Below are 17,974 nucleotides of genomic sequence, written 5' to 3'. Positions count from 1 at the left end.
TATATGGGAGTTAAGAGCATGATTTCTGGAGCTGAGTTTCAATCTTGGCTTCATACCTAATAAATCACTAACTTTTGATAAGTTGCTTAATCTCCCTGAGGCTATATATTTTTCAAAAACAGACAAGAAATAATAGTGATATAATGAAGAGGAATGATAATAGCTAATTTATAGTTTCATGAAGAAGACTAGTTGAGATAACATTTTTAACTACACTACTAGATACTGTAAAAATTCAACAAACATTAGCTGGTATCACTACTGGTATCACTGCTGCTGTTAAATAATATACATGTGCCTAAGGAGTTCAGCTATTTGAGAACTACCAACAATCTTCCTACGACTTGTAACAATTAAAGGTTTTTAATGACTAGAAAATTATTTCCCCGGAATCAAACTGACTTGGAATAGGTAACTGGGGTACCTGAAAGTGGCCAACAGAATGATTTTCCTCCCCATGCTCTTCCAAATTAAGTGGATGAAGGTGATTTTATTATAAGTCAATATGTACCCTAATGTACCTGTGCAATCTGCTAAAAGAAGGGAGAAAGCTATGCTCAGGCTATGCTCCTCCAGAGCCAGGTGGCATTCACACAACACATGCTTCCCAGCACCTGATTGGCTACCTGTCTTATCTGCTTCTTTTCAACCTGACAGGGGTTGATGAAGCATTGCAGAGAACAAAGAGGATGTGCAGAATAAAAATGGTGATGAAGAAATTGAGAATCTTAAATCATATTCCAGTCTGGTGAATAAAGGACAGACCATTTATTCTAGGATATGCATTTATTTTAAGCTCTAATTATTATCATTGAAACTCATGTAAGAGGGAACATATGAAGCAAGGATTCTAACTTGGTTGATTGTGAGTGCGTCAATGACCCAGGGAACAAGAATAGGGGAAAACAAAGATGGCTTGTGAAATGAGTCACTGCTAGATCTTACGTTGGTATTTGCACACAAATTTCTGTCCAGATCCTTTCACACTTATTACTGAAATTATAATGAAAGATAAACGAAGGGTGCCCACACAAAGAGTTTCAGGATCACCATGGTTATTACTTAAAGGAAAATGATTTGCACCTCACTGCAGGGATATAATGATTCCATTAAATCAAATAGAGTAAGAAAATGAAAAAAGAATGTAGGTCATAGAGGAAATGACTTGGCTTGAGGAACACTGCTATGTAACAGAAACACTCCTGGACCAGGAATTAGAGATCCTGGTAGAAGTCCTGATAAACTTCTAACTGGTAATGTAACTCTAGGCCATTTTCGAAAGAACCCTTCTGGCCCTCAGTGACCTCACGTGTCCAGTGCAGGAAACCTTTAAAACCTACCTCATATTTCTCAAAAAATGTTGTGCTGATTAAAGGAAGACTAGATGTGGTTCTGCTCATAAGCTGTAACTATAAGCATCTATGAAGACATTTATAATTCACTTAACTTAATTCTACTGATATTTTTGTTTGGATTTATGCTTTTGTCAAGTTATAGTTTTGTTTTTTTTAATCTACAGGTCCCGACTTTTACTGGGTGATGATTTTGTATTGACAGAGTCACCACTTTTTCCACCCCTTCCTCATCTTGCATTCTCTTCCCTGGATGGGTTTTGCTGGAAACACACAGAACTCCAAACTCTTCCAACTATTACTGTGCAAAGCATGAATTGGAAATGAGCAGCACTGGGATCAACAAGGAGTTTGTCAGGTACGCAGACACCTGGGCTTCCCTCACAAGATTCCCGAGTGATCCCTTTGCACATGGTATGAGAAGCACTGATCTAATGCCATTTAACTTCCCCTTGGCTTTGCATCATTATTTGTTTCATATCCGTTGCCAAGATAAGAGTAGAGATCCCAAACAAAGAACACAAACTATTAAAGCTGAAAAGGGCCTCTCCGGTGGTCCTGTCCAGACACTTCATCTTACAGTGTAGGGAAAAATGATATGCCTAAGGTCATATTCTTCCTGAGCCACTGCAGAACTCCATCTGCTAGCATGGGTCACTGGTGCTATTCAGCAACATGTTAGTGAAAATCTACTTTTCAACTGAGTTTTTCCATTTTCTCTCTTCGGCCATAGAAAAGTTAATCACAGGTTCCTTGGGTCACCCTTGGTTGTTGGAGTCTCAGGCTCCTGTATGTTTGTAATTATTTATAGTAGAAAACAACCATAAACCACTCATTGGAGACCAAGGCCATCTGGGTAGCTTGAGGGGTGAATTGGCTAATTTGGAACCCTTGGCCTCTGGCTCCTCAATTATCGAGTGGGAGGTGATTGATCTCTACAGAGACTTTTGACAGTCTCAGCTGAAAAGTCTCTGAGAAGCACAAAGCATTACTGTGCCCTGCAAGTGAGAACTACACCATTCTCTGAACTCTCTCCCTATCTGGAAATGAAATTAAAATTAGCAGCTGCCCTCAGTTTATTCCCAGGGACATACTTAAAACTGCTTTGCAGATTATTCTCTCTAAGCATGAGGTTTTCTGTGGAAGTAACACTATACAGTAGAGGGAGCAATAGATTTTGGGTTAGAATTTCTGGGTTTCAGCTCCAGTTCCTCTACTTACTAGTTGTGCGCACTTATGCTGCTATTTCAGCTCTCTGGGCTATTATTTCCCCATGTCACTGGATTTTTCTTCCCTATGTCCTTGTTGTTGACACATCGTCTTTTCTATGTACTGTCACCCTTAGTGTAGTGACCACCTTCCTACTTTCCCAGATTCCATACCTTTCTCCCCCTTCTAAGACCACCAAGTATCCATTATGGTGTCCAAGAGGTCCCAGGAAAAATGACTCAACACTCAGCTCCTCCCGAAGAGCATGCAAGCACAACTCATGAGCACACACAGAGCTCTCTGGCCATAATGACTGAGTCCAGTAGTTGGCAAGTGAACTAATGTGCTAGCCCAACAGAGTGAATCAAGTTTCTTCCTCTTCACTGTGCTGAGACAACACGATGTGTGGAAGTGCTATGGACAACAGAGAAGCCAGCTTGAGGACAATGCTGACCCCCTGAGGTGGCAAAGACAAAAGAATTGCTCAGCTGGAGTCCTAATGAGACAATAAACTTCTGGATCAAGCCACACCTAAATGCAATATTATCTTTGTACATTTCAGTTATCTGACTGCTTTCTCTTCGTTGCTTAAACTGGTTTAAGTCTAGTTTTCTATTTCAGGAAATCCAGTCATACTGATATAAACATTTTGGTCTCAACAAAACTTTTAAGTAGTCAAGTTTTTCTTATACCACTTAAAATTTGCCCCACTCCAAAAGACTTAAGTATGTGATATCTGAACAGGAATCTTTAAACACTGAGGTAGCAAACATATCAGTGTTTTATAAACTGTGAACTATTATAAAAATCTAAAATACTATTTTTCACAAAGCAGTGAGTCATAGGGAAACTATTTGATTTGTGATTCTTACTTTATTTGAGGTCAAGAAACTAATGAAATCTGTGGATCTTATCCCCTAAAACACTAAGTACAGACCTACATTCAATTCTCATATAATTTCAGGGATCTCATAAACAAACTGCACAGGACATTTATGGTCTCTCCAGAATTATCTCCTAGGAATGGTTCTTAATTTCTGGCCCATTGGCCCATAAGTTACCAAAGAGGTTAAGAACCACATACCATCTTAACTACCAATGAATTCTAGAATTCCTGAATAGAATATATCCTATTAGGAAACTCCCACATCAATGCTATATTAGAATTCAATCAAATTCCATTATATTACAATTAATACCATAATTAGAGATGTTCTGCTGAAGTCAATTGTTCTGCACTTTCCTTCTGAACTTCATTTACATCTATCTTTAAATCATTTCATAACACTAAAGATAACAATAAAGGAAATGACCCAGGTACTAGTCAGATCATTTTTCTCTCACTGAGTAAAATCTTTGGGTTTGGCTCCATAAAATCAATTGGACTGACATAAAGTTCAATAACTGAATATAAAAGCAACTCCAGAGATTTCTATGGCCCTTTCTTTGAATCAAAGTAGAGAAAGGAGGGGGCAGCAGGAAGATAAGAAAAAAAGGAATCAAGGGCAGGTTCAGACTAGTGGGGAAGTAGTCCTATGCCTTCTCCACTTCAAACACTACAAAACTTAAGTCAGAACAATTCTTGGTACAAAAGAACAATGAATGTATGGTCCAATCTTGTGTAAAGAGCTGGAGTTTGGGAGTCAGGAAAATCTTGATTTGAATTCCAATTTTGCTAACTTTTTGCTATGTGATATGGAGAATTTACCTAACTGATTTCTAATCATTGCCCATGCTTTTACACTTGCCCTCACTCCACAGTCTATTCTCAATATTCCTCCCTTGTCCATGTCTCCCTAGTTATGCTGAGATGTGCTAGCTTGTACTTTCTTAACGGACTCTGCCTGTAATCATCTTCCTCAGACAAACACAGGGCATACTCCCTCACTGTCTTCAAGTGTTTGCTTACATTTCACTCTCATTGAGGTCTCCCCTGACCACCACACTGAATACTGCAACCTAGTCCGAGCCCACTCCCTCACTTAGGCTGCTCCAAGTTTTCTTCTTCTTTTCCTTAGCATGTATCACTTCATGCACTATATGATATTACTATATATTATGTTTATTGTACCTCTCGCCACTATTTATTATAAACTCTACAATATAGTTCTATCTATTTAGTTTGTTTATGTATTCCCATCAACTAGAAGAATAACTGGCATGTAACAGGAATTCAATAAATATTTGACTTGTATACTCAAACAAACTAATCTCTATGAATTTTTTAGATCGAGATATTGTACAGAAAAATACATTCTCAAAAACTTTTTATACAGTATGATAGTATTTTATTTTACCTAACCGTGTTTACCAATAGTCAGTTAATCAATGTTATCTTCCTCTCCATTCTTCCTAAGCATCTTATTGGAAATTTGACAGGCTGATACTAATTAGGTTTTATAGGATAGATTATTTATTCTCTGCCATCTTTTATATTTAGGCAACCAAAATCCCACATGATCAGGTGAATAGCAAGTGTTAGATCTTGGAGACAAAGTCAACATATGATTATTTCAAAGAACAGTCATGCTGGAATATCAATGAAAATGCAGACCTGAAATGGGGAGATCATCTGAAAAAAGAACAAGTTAAAATGAAATGCATACAAGTGCTACCTAACCAATTTTTAAGCTGAGCCCCTAATTCATGTTACACCATGAGTCAGGAAGATGACAGATAAGCAACCACGATCAAAGAAACAGTTGTTAGAAGCCAACAATGGGAGCTGTTTGGGTCTAGGTTTTCATTTGAGGAAATTCCATTTCTGGAGGGATATGGATTATCATGCCTTTCAGAAGAACTGAAGGTTTTTCTGCCTTTTCCTCCAATGACATTCTTACTTCTATGTAAGGATGGGTCAGGACCAGAGGAAAGACACAGAATCCCTGATAATTAGAAGTTCTAGCATTGACTGTCCAAATTCCTGGAAACTTACTGAATCAAGGTCTAAGGGTATGCTATTTATAAAACACCACACAATTCAAATGACTTAGGAGGGGATATCCAGGTGAGATTTAGGAGGGAGAAAAGGGGTGGACACGAGTTGCTTCAAGGAAAAGAATACAATGGACAGGATACTCCTGGCAGATAGAAGAGGGAAGAGGGAAGCAGGTGGGTAGGAGGAGCATGGAGCAGAAGGAAGTGATGCATGTGGCTAGAGGTATTCCCTGACCAGAATTTTTTTTTCTAGTTTCTCTTTTTCTCTTAATCTGCTTCTTTTAACTTTGTTTATACTATTTTTTGTCAAGTAAAGGTTCTTTCCATTTTAAGTATAACTTAGTATTTTCTTTTACTGTTTTTGATTTTGAGTCAAAATTAGGTTTTTCCTCTCCAAGATTAAATAATTCATCCATTTTCCCTAATTCTAGTATTATTTCATATTTTACACTTAAATCAATACTAGTAATTATTTTCTTTCAAGATCATAAAAATTTACCATGTACTAAGAACAGTCCATGAACTAACCTACTTAATCCTCATTATAAGACTGAGATACAGATTTTATTTATGTAGGTATAAAAGGAGAAACTGAGGGTCAAAGAAGACACAAGGTCATACAGTTAATAAGCTGCGGTGTGGCACAGCCAGGAGTTCGTCCCACCTCTGATTCTGGGATATTTAAACACCATGAGATGAGGATGCTGGCTTCCTGAAAGATACACAGCAGGAAAAATAAATTTATGGGAGTGGGGTAGTGGTGCTCGAGAATGAGCAACAGGTTGTGTTATTTTATGAAGAAGAGAGACACAAACAAATTATGTTCTATAGAATATTATACTGTTCGGCTTTGAATATTCCCCCCCACCAATGCAATGATTTATGAAAGTGAATTTTCTTTTTATTTCAATGAATCTAACAGTTTGTCCAGCAATTAGGATTTGTAGTTTCCACTATTATCTTCCATTAATCGCACTAGTCTGTACTTTTCTGTACTTTCTGATAAGTACTACCTATGTTTACTTTTAAGAGGAAAAGAATCTTATGCATAATAAAACCTCAAAACTGATTAAAGTGTGTCTAAAGGCGTATCTCAAAACCCAGGCTTATCCACCGTGTTCAAAGTTTCAGTGTGATAAATCATACATAATGCAAGAGCAAAAGTGCTAGGAGAAAGTTCAACAAAAATTATTTGAACTTCCATTAAGAGAGTGTTACAGCTGTCTCTCTCCTCCATCACACCATTAAAGCACCTCATTATCATTAGCTCTCTTTGTCAGATTTAACAATTTTCTTTTCATCTAAACACTGCTTCATTCTCTGACCCAACAAATGCATTTTTGACCTCAGTAACCTGGTTGGGGTTAACCTTAGAATAATAACAAGTTAAAACTACCCTTTGTGAGTTTGACTCTCATTTAAATCAGGTAGTTGAGTTTCCTTGCTGTAGTCACACAGACTGTACCTTTCAAAAAATAGGTCTTCCAGCTTACCCTGGGGATTCAGAGTCTGGGTAAAGTCAGGGAATGAACAAATGGTTATGCAGGCCCATTCAATAATAGAAAATACAAAGAAATACATGATCTTTCTGTAATAGAAAGAGCTCCTGCTTAGAAAATAGAAGACCCGGATTCTAATTACAGTTATTAACTTACAACTGGATTTGGACGAATCAGTTAATTATTCTAGATTTTCATTTCTTTGGCAGAAAAATTAAACTGGAGAGTCTTTAGTCCTCTCTAGTTAAGAGACACTTGTGATGTCGGGTGCCTGTGCAGATATGCTTTTTCAGACAAGTGTACTCATCTTCCAGATGGCCTGCAAAAAATGTTCAAATCTGTAACCTCTGGAAAACTGTCCACGGCCAAGGAGGGGAGATGCCTTTTTGGAAATTAAGCAAGCACCATCTCCCAGCCTCCACCTCTTCAGACAGCCTATAATTACTGGACACAAAAGCCTATCCTCTTGCCTCAAGGTGGGACGACTCCAGGTCAAACTGTGCTCCAGAATATCCCCTCATCCCCAGACTAAAGCAAGACTGTATGTAAGACCACATCAATTCTTGGATCTACTTCTTCCCTATCCTGCTTTCCTCACTCTTATATGGTTTACCTAAAAAGCACTCTCTCAGTAATCACAGTGCACCCAACTCCTCACTCCAGCTCTTCCTCTAAGGAATTCAAAGAACAAAGGATTCTCTACTCTGCTGACGATTTGTTGAAATAAATATTTTTAAAGAAGGACTTAATAAATTACTTATCTCATAATAAGACATTTTGGGCAGTGTCAGTTTAGACAGGAACTAATATCTATGGAAGGTCAAGGACAGATTTCTCAAAGAAAGGATATTTAAGCTGCCTGGAAAAATGAATTCTAGGGGAAAGGCAAACCAGTCCAAGAGAACAGCATTTGCAAGGTTTAGCAGAAGCATACTTCTTCCAGGAATGAACATATAAGATGACAGATGAACTTTCAGAGTAGAGTCATGTGATTTGTGGGGAGGAAGGGATCAGGTCATTATGAAAATGACACAATATTACATTATTATAATATGAAAATTACATTACAGCTAATATTTCTATAAGACTTTACTCTGTGCCAAGCTCTTCTTCAGTATTTTCAACCTACCGGTGTATTTCATCCATTCAACCATTATGATAGGCATATACATTAGGTAGTACTATGTTTTCATTTTATAAATGAGGAAACTAAGGCACAGATAGGTTAACACAGACAGCATAAGTAGGAATTGGCAGACCCTAAATAAAAACCTTGCCATTTCAGAGACTAGCTTGTAAACCTCTGAAGTATGATGATCTCCCATAACCATTTATAACCTTTATGCCACAGTAATGAACCTGAAAGATGATGGGGAAGGAATGAAGGGTATAAAGCAGCATAGTGGTAAGATTCTATGTAGGTTTGAAAAAAAATTTATCCTCATAGCATTTTTTATTAGAAAGCTCCATCTAACCAAATGGAAGAATACATGAAAATACAGAGATTAGGAAGCAACTGAGCATTTCAGTCTTGGAGATAATACAGTGACTCTTAGTTGACTTGTGTTGCTATCACAAAATACCATAACTGAGAGACTTAAACAATAGACATTTATTTATCACAATTCTGTAAACTGGAATTTCAACATCAATATGCTGGTAGATTTGATTCCTGGTGAGAATTCTGTCTCTGTCTTGAAGACATCTGCCTTTTCATTGTATCTTCACATGGAGAAGAGAGAGAGTCTCTTATTACAAGGACACTAATCCCTCAAGAAGAGCCCAAACTCATAACCTCATCTAAACCTAATTACCTCCCAAAGGCCTCACCTCCAAATTACATCACACTGGGAGGTTTCAATATATGAACTTTGGGGGGGACACAAATATTTGATCCATAGCACAGCCTTCACCCAGTGGCAGTGGGGATACAGAGGAGAAGAAAGATCTGAGGAGACGTGTGAATTTTTTTACTTCAGGCAGAAGTTTAAAACAATAGCCAGGTGAATTTTCTGGTTATAAGGTTGTCAGAATTTACAAATAAAGATACAGAATTCCCAATTATATTTGAATTTCAGATGAGTGAAAAATAATTTTTAGTGTATGTCTCATGTAATATCTGGAAAAATATTTAATACTAAAAAAAAAATCACTTGTTGTTCATCTGAAATTCAAATTACCTGAGTATACTACTGAGAAAGTCCTAGTCCTGGGCCATATCTGGTTTTAGGAATTGGGCAGCTATACCTGCACAAATGTCTGAGTAAGAGCAGAATAAGCTCTCCCTCAGCTACCACACAGGAAATGTAATGGAAACTGCCTTCTCTATATTCTCAATATTCCAACATCTGCCAGGTTTTCAGGGGGGAAATGAAAACTACCTGTAAAATAATGATGTTTTGATTTCTCCAGTTTAATAAAATATTTAGTTCTGTTGTTCACCAAATGGTATTAATGAGAAAATAGGTCAAGGGATTGCTTCCCTTGAGGTCCAGTTAGCACTGAAAAGCATGTGACATTTTACAGCTAGAAGGGATCAGATCGTAATTTTGTGCAATGACCTTCTTTTCAGATGAAGAACTGGAGACCCCAGGTAGGTAGGGGACTTATGAAAGGTCACATGGTGAGTGGTGCTGATTTGTGACACCCATTGTGCAAAGTCAAACATAAGCATTTCATCACTTACTCCTCACCACACCGCTGAGAGGGAGTGGTATTATCACAGTTTTATATATGAGAAAAGAATCTGAGCGAAGTTAACTAATTTTGCTTGAGGAAGCATGGCAGAGAATAGCAGAGCTGAGATTTGAAATGAAACTGAATCCTACATCTATTCCCTCTTAATCTTTGTAAAAGCAAGCTCTCTCTTGCCCTCCCTCTCTTTCTCTCTCTCTCATACATACACACACACCACATTCACCATGCTAACTTCTCCATGGTCACAACAGAGTTCTACTGCATAACACATAACACAAAGGGAATGAAAGAATTGTGGCCTTCTTAACACAAATCCCAGTGCCAAGACAAAAATAAACAATGTGATTTGGGATAGGAGTTTCATGCCTACACAGTTACCTAAGGCTTCAATACCAGAGTCTAATCACAAGGTTGGCCTGTGACTTTTCAACTGGGATATCTATATTCTGTAATGATTTTCCTCACTCTGACTTCTGCCTCATTAGCACAGTTTTTAATAGAGCACTTGGATTATAATATTGTCTGCATTTTCAAGACTATTTTTTAGAGAAGTTTTAGGTTCACAGCAAAATTGAGCAGAGAGTATAGATATTTCCCAAAGACTCCCCTGTCACCTCCACAACCTCAGCCACTACCCACCACCAGAGCAGTAGTTTGTTACCATTGATGAATCTACACTGACATATCATTATCACCCAAAGTCCACAGTCTACATTACGGTTCACTCTTGGTGTTGTACACTTTATAGGTTTTAACAAATGTACAATGACACATATCCATCATTATAGTTACTGCTGCATTTAAATTTCGCTTCTGAGTTACCAATTGCAAACTGACTAAAATTTGTCTAAGAAGATAGAGCATCTTTACATGTTACCAGAAATCTTGGGCCACATAGAGTTAATGAAATGGTTGAGTAGGAATTCATAAAAATTTGTAAAGCACTTAATACTAGCCAACAGCTATAACTTCGAGAACCTCTGCTAGATTTCTAAATATTATTTTAAAGTTTACTTAAGAAAATGTATATGATGTTACAATATTAAGATACTTAAACATAGACATAATGAATTTTCATGGGAGTCCACAGTGGGTCTAAACTGTTCCTATGCAAAATATTACTTTGTTTTAGTATACATCTTGTTCACTATAGACCTGTGAACACTAACAGAGTGGGGAAAAGACTAATTTTTTATTTACTACAAATGGAAGGATGACCTTTTCCTTCTGCTTCCTCTGAAAAATAAAACTGTTCAACTAAGGAGGTTAATTTGCAACAAAATGATCTTTATTAATCTAAGATCTCTTGTGCTAGATCACTTAGACAGATCATTCTAACATGCTCACATTGGCTAGCTCATTTGCAATATATGAATGCAGCAGAAAAGACAACTTCCTTGGTATTGGCTTTAAAAAATACAGTTTTGAATTTTATCAGCTATTTATAAGAAGTTATAATTTCTCAAGTTCCTTTCTTCCCTACAGCATCCAAAAATTTTACTGACTTAATGACTGAGTGCCTGGAATATCTGGAGTTTCAAGAACTTCAAATGAACCTAGGTCATGCTTTAATTGCATAACTCAAGACTTCTGAATAAACCAAGGTGATGCAATTATAGAATGCGAGTGCTGGTAGAATTAGTGGTTATTCACTCAGTCCAATTATTAACAGGTAGCTACATCCAAGCCACTGAAAAGCCCTACTGATTTTATCACCAAAGAATATCTCAAATCTTTCCATCTGTCCCCATTGCCATTTCAACTTCTCCTATCCAAACCTATCATTCCCCTACCTGGCCTGCAATAGTCTCTATTCCTCGTTTGCACAGTCTCAGTCCCTCTCCCTTCCCCAGAATTGATCCCTTCTATAATCTGCTGCATGTAGGGGCTTTCTAAAGTGCATTTTGAATCGAGTATCTAAATGGCTTCCCATGACCCTTAAGATAAAGTCAAAAATCATTCACGGCCCTACAAGCCCCTGACAGATTTAGCCCCTGCTTACTTAGACATGATCATCCTTCAAGTCTTACTGTAAATGTCTCTTACTCAGGGTATCCTACTCTGACTCCTCAACAGGAAATTTAGGTAACCATGCTATAAACTCGTATCACATCCCAAATTCTTCCTTCATAGCACTTGTTTTAATTTTATCTGACCAATTTTTATCTTGAGTATTTGTGTAATATGTTTCTTCCTCCACTAAGCTCTCTGAAACCACATGTGTGTTTCCATCACTGAGTCCTCTATCATGTGGTATTCAAGCTTGGCTGAAAATTAAAACAGAGACTTAAAAAATCTTGATGTCTAGGCCATGCCTCAGATCAATTAAATCTAGAAACCCTGGGAGCTGATCTGGCCATCACTATTTTGTAAAGCTCCTTAGTATTTTATTTTTAATGCTTTGGGGTCACTCAAAAGGAATTCAACTTTAAGAACATCTGACTTCACATAATATTTGGCATAGAATAGAAATTTAAGAAACATTTGTTCTATTAAGAGAAGACTACACTAGGAATGTGAGATAATCGGAGACAAGGGGCTCACAGGAAAGCAAAACAAGTAACCAAATTTAAATGCAATAGGAAATTTTTGAAGAACCTTCTTCAAAAATTTTGAGCTTTGGTCTAAAAGATAGAAATAAAAATAAAAATTAGTCATTATCCCTATCTTCTAAGAAAACACATCTAAGGGTAGTCTTACTTGACAAGTAAAGTCAGTAAAATCACAGAAGAGTATGAGAAACTTGTTACAAAGGAAAGAGTCATCTCCCGACACAAAAAAAAATGGTTTTGCTGAAGAGTAAGAAAATTACAGACGTATGAGAACTGGGGCCACCTGCGTCTGTATAGCTTAACAAACAGGACTGTGAACTGAGGACACGTCTGTCAACTTGACTTAACCATTTGTTCCAGGTCACGTTGCCCAAAAAGGTAAGATTGTAAAACGACAGATAACTTCCCTGTTTGCTTTAGTAAATTCCTACAAACCTATACACTTGAACAAACAGTTTGCTCATCTTGGCAAATAGGTGTCTCTTATTGGGACATTAGATAGCTCATGTGGACAAACAGCTCATTCGTCAAATTCACTTCAAGACTCTGATCTTGCTATGATGACCAGTGGTAAATGATTATATTACAAACTCTGTCCTATCCTAAGTAGTCTCGCACCTTGATACACCTGCCTGAAGCTAATTGAGCCTTGAGATCAAAACCCTCTAAACCCTCTGTTGATCTCCCCATTTTGAAGCCCTACTAAGATTCTTTCAAGAAATTCTAGGAATAAGAAAGTCTTTCAAAACAATCATTTAACATTGATTAGATTTGAAAATCTGTATCCTTGGTAGAAACCAGCCTTAATAGTAAGAAAACTACTGTTTCTCTGTATATCTGCAACACAAATACTAAGACAATGATTATGATCAGGGTTTCTATTTCACTTCCAAACCAGGGTAACAGTGCATGTACATAAAAATTTAACAAGACAGGAGTCATGACATATGAAACATGACTAACTGAAACCAAGGGAACAGATCTCATTCCCAACTGGAAGAGACCTTTGCCCTATAAAAAGTAGAGTGGTCCATGTTAGAGAGTGTATTAATGCATGTCTTGCCTCTCTACCTGGGAATGCCTAGCTTCATACAGAATGCTGTTCTCAGTATTTTTTTAAAAATAACCTGTTAGTAAAAATTACTAAAATTAAAAAAATCATAAAAATAAAATATAAAAAGCAGAAAAAACAAAACTCTCTACTTAAAAAATCACTGATATTCTTTACATCATCTGAAAAGTTTCAGATCCTGCTCATGCAAATACGAAAATAAACCTGTTTACATACTGAATGTATTTAAGGATGGATAGGTGGTAGATAGAAAAAGAGAGAGACAGAAAGAGATAGTCAAACTGATAAAAATGTGGTCATCCACAATTACTTTAAAAGTTTCAGAGTAAATTTTGTTTTCCTTGAATTTGACAGATGAACTGAGAGAATGAAGCAATTACTGCATTATGATTATTCTTCACCACAAAAAATCAACTTTCTTAAAGTAATCCTCTAACAAAAATTTAATCCAATGTGATTTATTACTAGAATGTATCTATTCATCCAGCGATTCGGGCAAGAAAGGTTAAGTGCTAAAGATCAAATGTGGTATTGCTTACCTGTGCCTCAAGCACAAGCTTGGTCTCCCCAGCACATGGTAGGGACCGACACAATTCTTATAATGAATCAGTGAGCATCTGGAAAGTGGAGAGAAGAGACTATTGTAAGCTGTACAGTTTCACTGAGTTGAATTTTTTACACTTAAATTGACCTCCAGGACTGATTGACTTTAGGGATCCACTATTGTAAGTACGTACGTACCAACAAGATATGATGGGCAGAAAAAGCTTGGAATTTCAAACTTTCATCTTCTTTCTGCTATTTATATATACATATGATCCTGAGTCAGTCAACTTAACTCATTAAGTGAGAATTCCCTCAATTTCAAAATGAGGATTATTGGGAAGACTAAATTATATTATATGCAATAGAACAAGGTCTGGAATGTAAAATAATCTCAATAACTATTATTTTAAAAGGGTGCTGGGGATAATCTGAACAACTATCTATCTTTATAACTTAATTGAAGGAATAACTTAAGGTAAAGCTGTATTATGTCTGAAAGTGTACGCTGCTCAATAGGCTTTCTGAATTATGGACTGGGTGAGCATCATGAATAATTCCAACTGAAATAGATTCATCTCTCTCTCTCCACACTGGGGATCAAGAAGTATGTGTTAAAGCAGGCAAAACTCTGGGATACTAAAACTAGAAACTATGCTTTACAGTTGCTTAATACAAGGAATTCCTTATTTGAACATCGTACAGAACATTTATAGACAAATTCCCTATCAATACACTAATATTTTGCAAATATATTGGTGAATGTTGGCCATTTGCATGTTAGAAATTGCATGTTCTTTTTGTTCTTTTACTTAGAATATCAAATAGTTTGGTTATGAAATTACACTCCCCACATTCTGTAAAAACTTAGTATTTTCAGTTTAAATATGAGTTACATTTAAAAAAGTACTTTAACAATCTAGACAAACCTTATATTTTCTAGTCTTAAAACTTGTGGATGTGAAAACATGGTCAGGCAAATGACTGTAAGCAGAAGATGTCATGAGATCCTTTTTCCTCTGGAAGAATAGTTCTATTTTCTCGCCTACTGGAAACTCATATAAAGACACTTAAAAAAAAACTTGTCTAAGCATCACATCTCCTTGCTCTGTCCCACCTCAAAAGTCCAGAGTCCAATGCTAGCTGAGGTAAGAATGGAGAGGACTAAGGAGTACAACGGGCCGGGGCGAGAAGGAAGAGGAACTGGCATTTGCTACACAGCCAGGATGTACCACGGCTTGGTTCTCCACCTCCACAGTCCATAAGCTTCACCACAGTACTGTGAATGCCTCCCAAAAGCAGGCAGGAAAGAGAGCTTTACAAAAACCAATGATTTTTACAGTGGCAAAATTCAAGTTGTTCATGGATCGGAATTAGCACTCAAGTCTTCTGATTCCTAATCCAGTTCACTTCCTACTATTTGGCTTTGACTCTATAACAGGAAGCAATACTTGTAAAATGTCCATCACTATCTACCATGACAAATAAGTAAAAAAATAACCAACCAAATGTATTTTACCACAGTCAATAATTTATGTAATCAGAATTTGACTTCTGGCCTGGCTGTAAAGTTCATTCTACACTACTTCTGCAGCTTCCTTTCAGATTGGAAATGTATAAGCCCCACTGAGGACATGGCATCACTGAGCCTCAAGTGGAAATGGGTTAATGTGGTTAATGTTATATTGCATGAAATGAGTTTTACCTCAGTTGACTGACACCTCTCTCTCTCCAACCTGTTCTCTTTCCTTCTCTCCCATTGCTTACCTGACCACAAGTCCAGACTGGTTCAGAATCTGGAGGGTACGAGTTATGCTTAGATTACTTTGAAATCCCAACCCAAGTGAAATAATAAGTAACAGGGAGAAGGTACCTCATTTTCAAAATAGGAATGTCATGACTTGTAGAGCCAAATTTAAGAATGCACCTTGGAATATGGGCAAAACTGGGCTTGCTACTTCTTCTTTACCCTCAAGCCCAGGATCCTGTGATTTCTTTCTGAAAGAATAGATCTGAAGTCTCCCGAAATACTCTGACCTGCCTCTGCTCACAGGAAAGGACATGAGACTGCAACAAGTCTACCTTTAGATGCTTTGGTACCATGAAGAGTGGAGGCAAGAAGAGACTGAGGACACTGACTTTAACTTTAGAGGGACTACTGACTGATCCTCACCAGTATTCTTATTCATTCCTCTTCTAATAGTAAAAAGCATACAAGGAGTAGAAGGCACAGAGGGATCAGATACCTTCTCTTCTATGGGAAAGAGTAAAGATTCTGTCCCTTCCATGAGTATGTGCAGAGAGAGGTACTAAGCTTACCACTGTCCATAATGATATGAGATGAGAAAAACTGCAAATGAACAAATGGGGAAAGAAAACACCAGAGAAAGCATGCAACTTATTTTGAGTGTCTTTTAAAGCTAGGTGATCTACACATGGTTCTCACCTTTATCCTTCAGCTATTCTTCCCTCTTTTGCCATGTGAGCTAACAGAAAGACAGCATGTCAGATATTTCACAGAACTAGAACAAATCATAATAAAATTTATATGGAACCATCAAAGACCTAGAATTGCCAAAGCATTACTGAAGAGAAAGAAAGAGGCTGGAGGAATAACTCTCCCAGACTTCAGACAATACTATAGAGCTACAGTCATCAAGACAGCATGGTATTGGTACCAAAACAGACATATGGACCAATGGAACAGAATAGAGAGCCCAGAAATGAACCCACAAACCTATGGTCAACTAATCTTCAACAAAGGAGGCAAGAATATACAATGGAATAAAGACAGTCTCTTCAGCAAATGGTGTTGGGAAAACTGGACAGCAGCATGTAAAACAATGAAGCTAGAACACGCCCTTACACCATATACAAAAATCAACTCAAAATGGATTAAAGACTTAAACATAAGACAAGATACAATAAACCTCCTAGAGGAAAACATAGGCAAAACATTATGTGACATACATTTCAAAAATTTCCTCCTAGAAGAAATAAAAGCAAGAATAAACAAATGGGACCTAATGAAACTTACAAGCTTCTGAAGAGCAAAGGGAACCAGAAATAAAACAAGAAGAAAACTTTCGGAATGGGAGAAAATTTTTGCAAGTGAAACCAACAAAGGCTTGATCTCCAAAATACATAAGCAGCTCATACGACTCAATAAGAAAAAAATAAACAACCCAATCCAAAAATGGGCAGAAGACCTAAACAAGCAATTCTCCAAGGAAGACATACAAATGATCAAAAAGCACATGAAAAAATGCTCAATATCACTAATTATCAGAGAAATGCAAATCAAAACTACAATGAGGTATCACCTCACACCAGTCAGAATGGCCGTCATTCAAAAATCCAAAAATGACAAATGCTGGAGAGGCTGTGGAGAAAGGGGAACCCTCCTACACTGCTGGTGGGAATGCAGTTTGGTGCAGCCACTATGGAAAACAGTGTGGAGATTCCTCAAAAGACTAGGAATAGACTTACCATATGACCCAGGAATCCCACTCCTGGGCTTGTATCCAGAAGGAAATCTACTTCAGGATGACACCTGCACCCCAATGTTCATAGCAGCACTATTTACAATAGCCAAAACATGGAAACAGCCTAAATGTCCATCAATAGGTGACTGGATAAAGAAGAGGTGGTATATTTATACAATGGAATACTACTCAGCCATAAAAACCGACAACATAACGCCATTTGCAGCAACATGGTTGCTCCTAGAGAATGTCATTCTAAGTGAAGTAAGCCAGAAAGAGAAAGAAAAATACCATATGAGATCGCTCATATGTGGAATCTAAAGACTCATGGACAGAGAATACAGACTTGTGGTTACCAGGGGGGTAGAGGGTGGGAAGGGATAGACTGGGATTTCAAAATTGTAGAATAGATAAACAAGATTACACTGTATAGCACAGGGAAATATACACAAAATGTTATGATAAATCACAGAGAAAAAAATGTGACAATGAGTGTGTATATGTCCATGAATGACTGAAAAATTGTGCTGAACACTGGAATTTGACACAACATTGTAAAATGATTATAAATCAATAAAAAATGTTAAAAAAAAAAAAAAGACAGCATGTCAGAGCTCAGAGCAACCCC

General features: G+C 37.2%; 1 protein-coding gene across 1 annotated transcript in view; it reads right to left on the bottom strand.

Moving 5' to 3' along the window:
* Nucleotides 1–13,911, bottom strand: part of GRM7 (glutamate metabotropic receptor 7) — an 893,798-nt gene extending 879,887 nt beyond the window's left edge. Inside the window, exon 1 of the transcript XR_012060766.1 lies at nucleotides 13,858–13,911. The gene's annotated coding sequence lies outside the window, so the exon portion shown is untranslated. The remainder of the gene's footprint in view (nucleotides 1–13,857) is intronic.
* Between the last annotated feature and the right edge of the window lie 4,063 nt (nucleotides 13,912–17,974).

Source organism: Vicugna pacos, chromosome 17 (assembly GCF_048564905.1).
Source record: "Vicugna pacos chromosome 17, VicPac4, whole genome shotgun sequence".
In the NCBI taxonomy this organism is placed as follows: Eukaryota; Metazoa; Chordata; class Mammalia; order Artiodactyla; family Camelidae; genus Vicugna; species Vicugna pacos.
The sequence above is the reverse complement of the archived record's forward strand: the minus strand, read 5'-3'. Positions and strand labels throughout refer to the sequence as shown.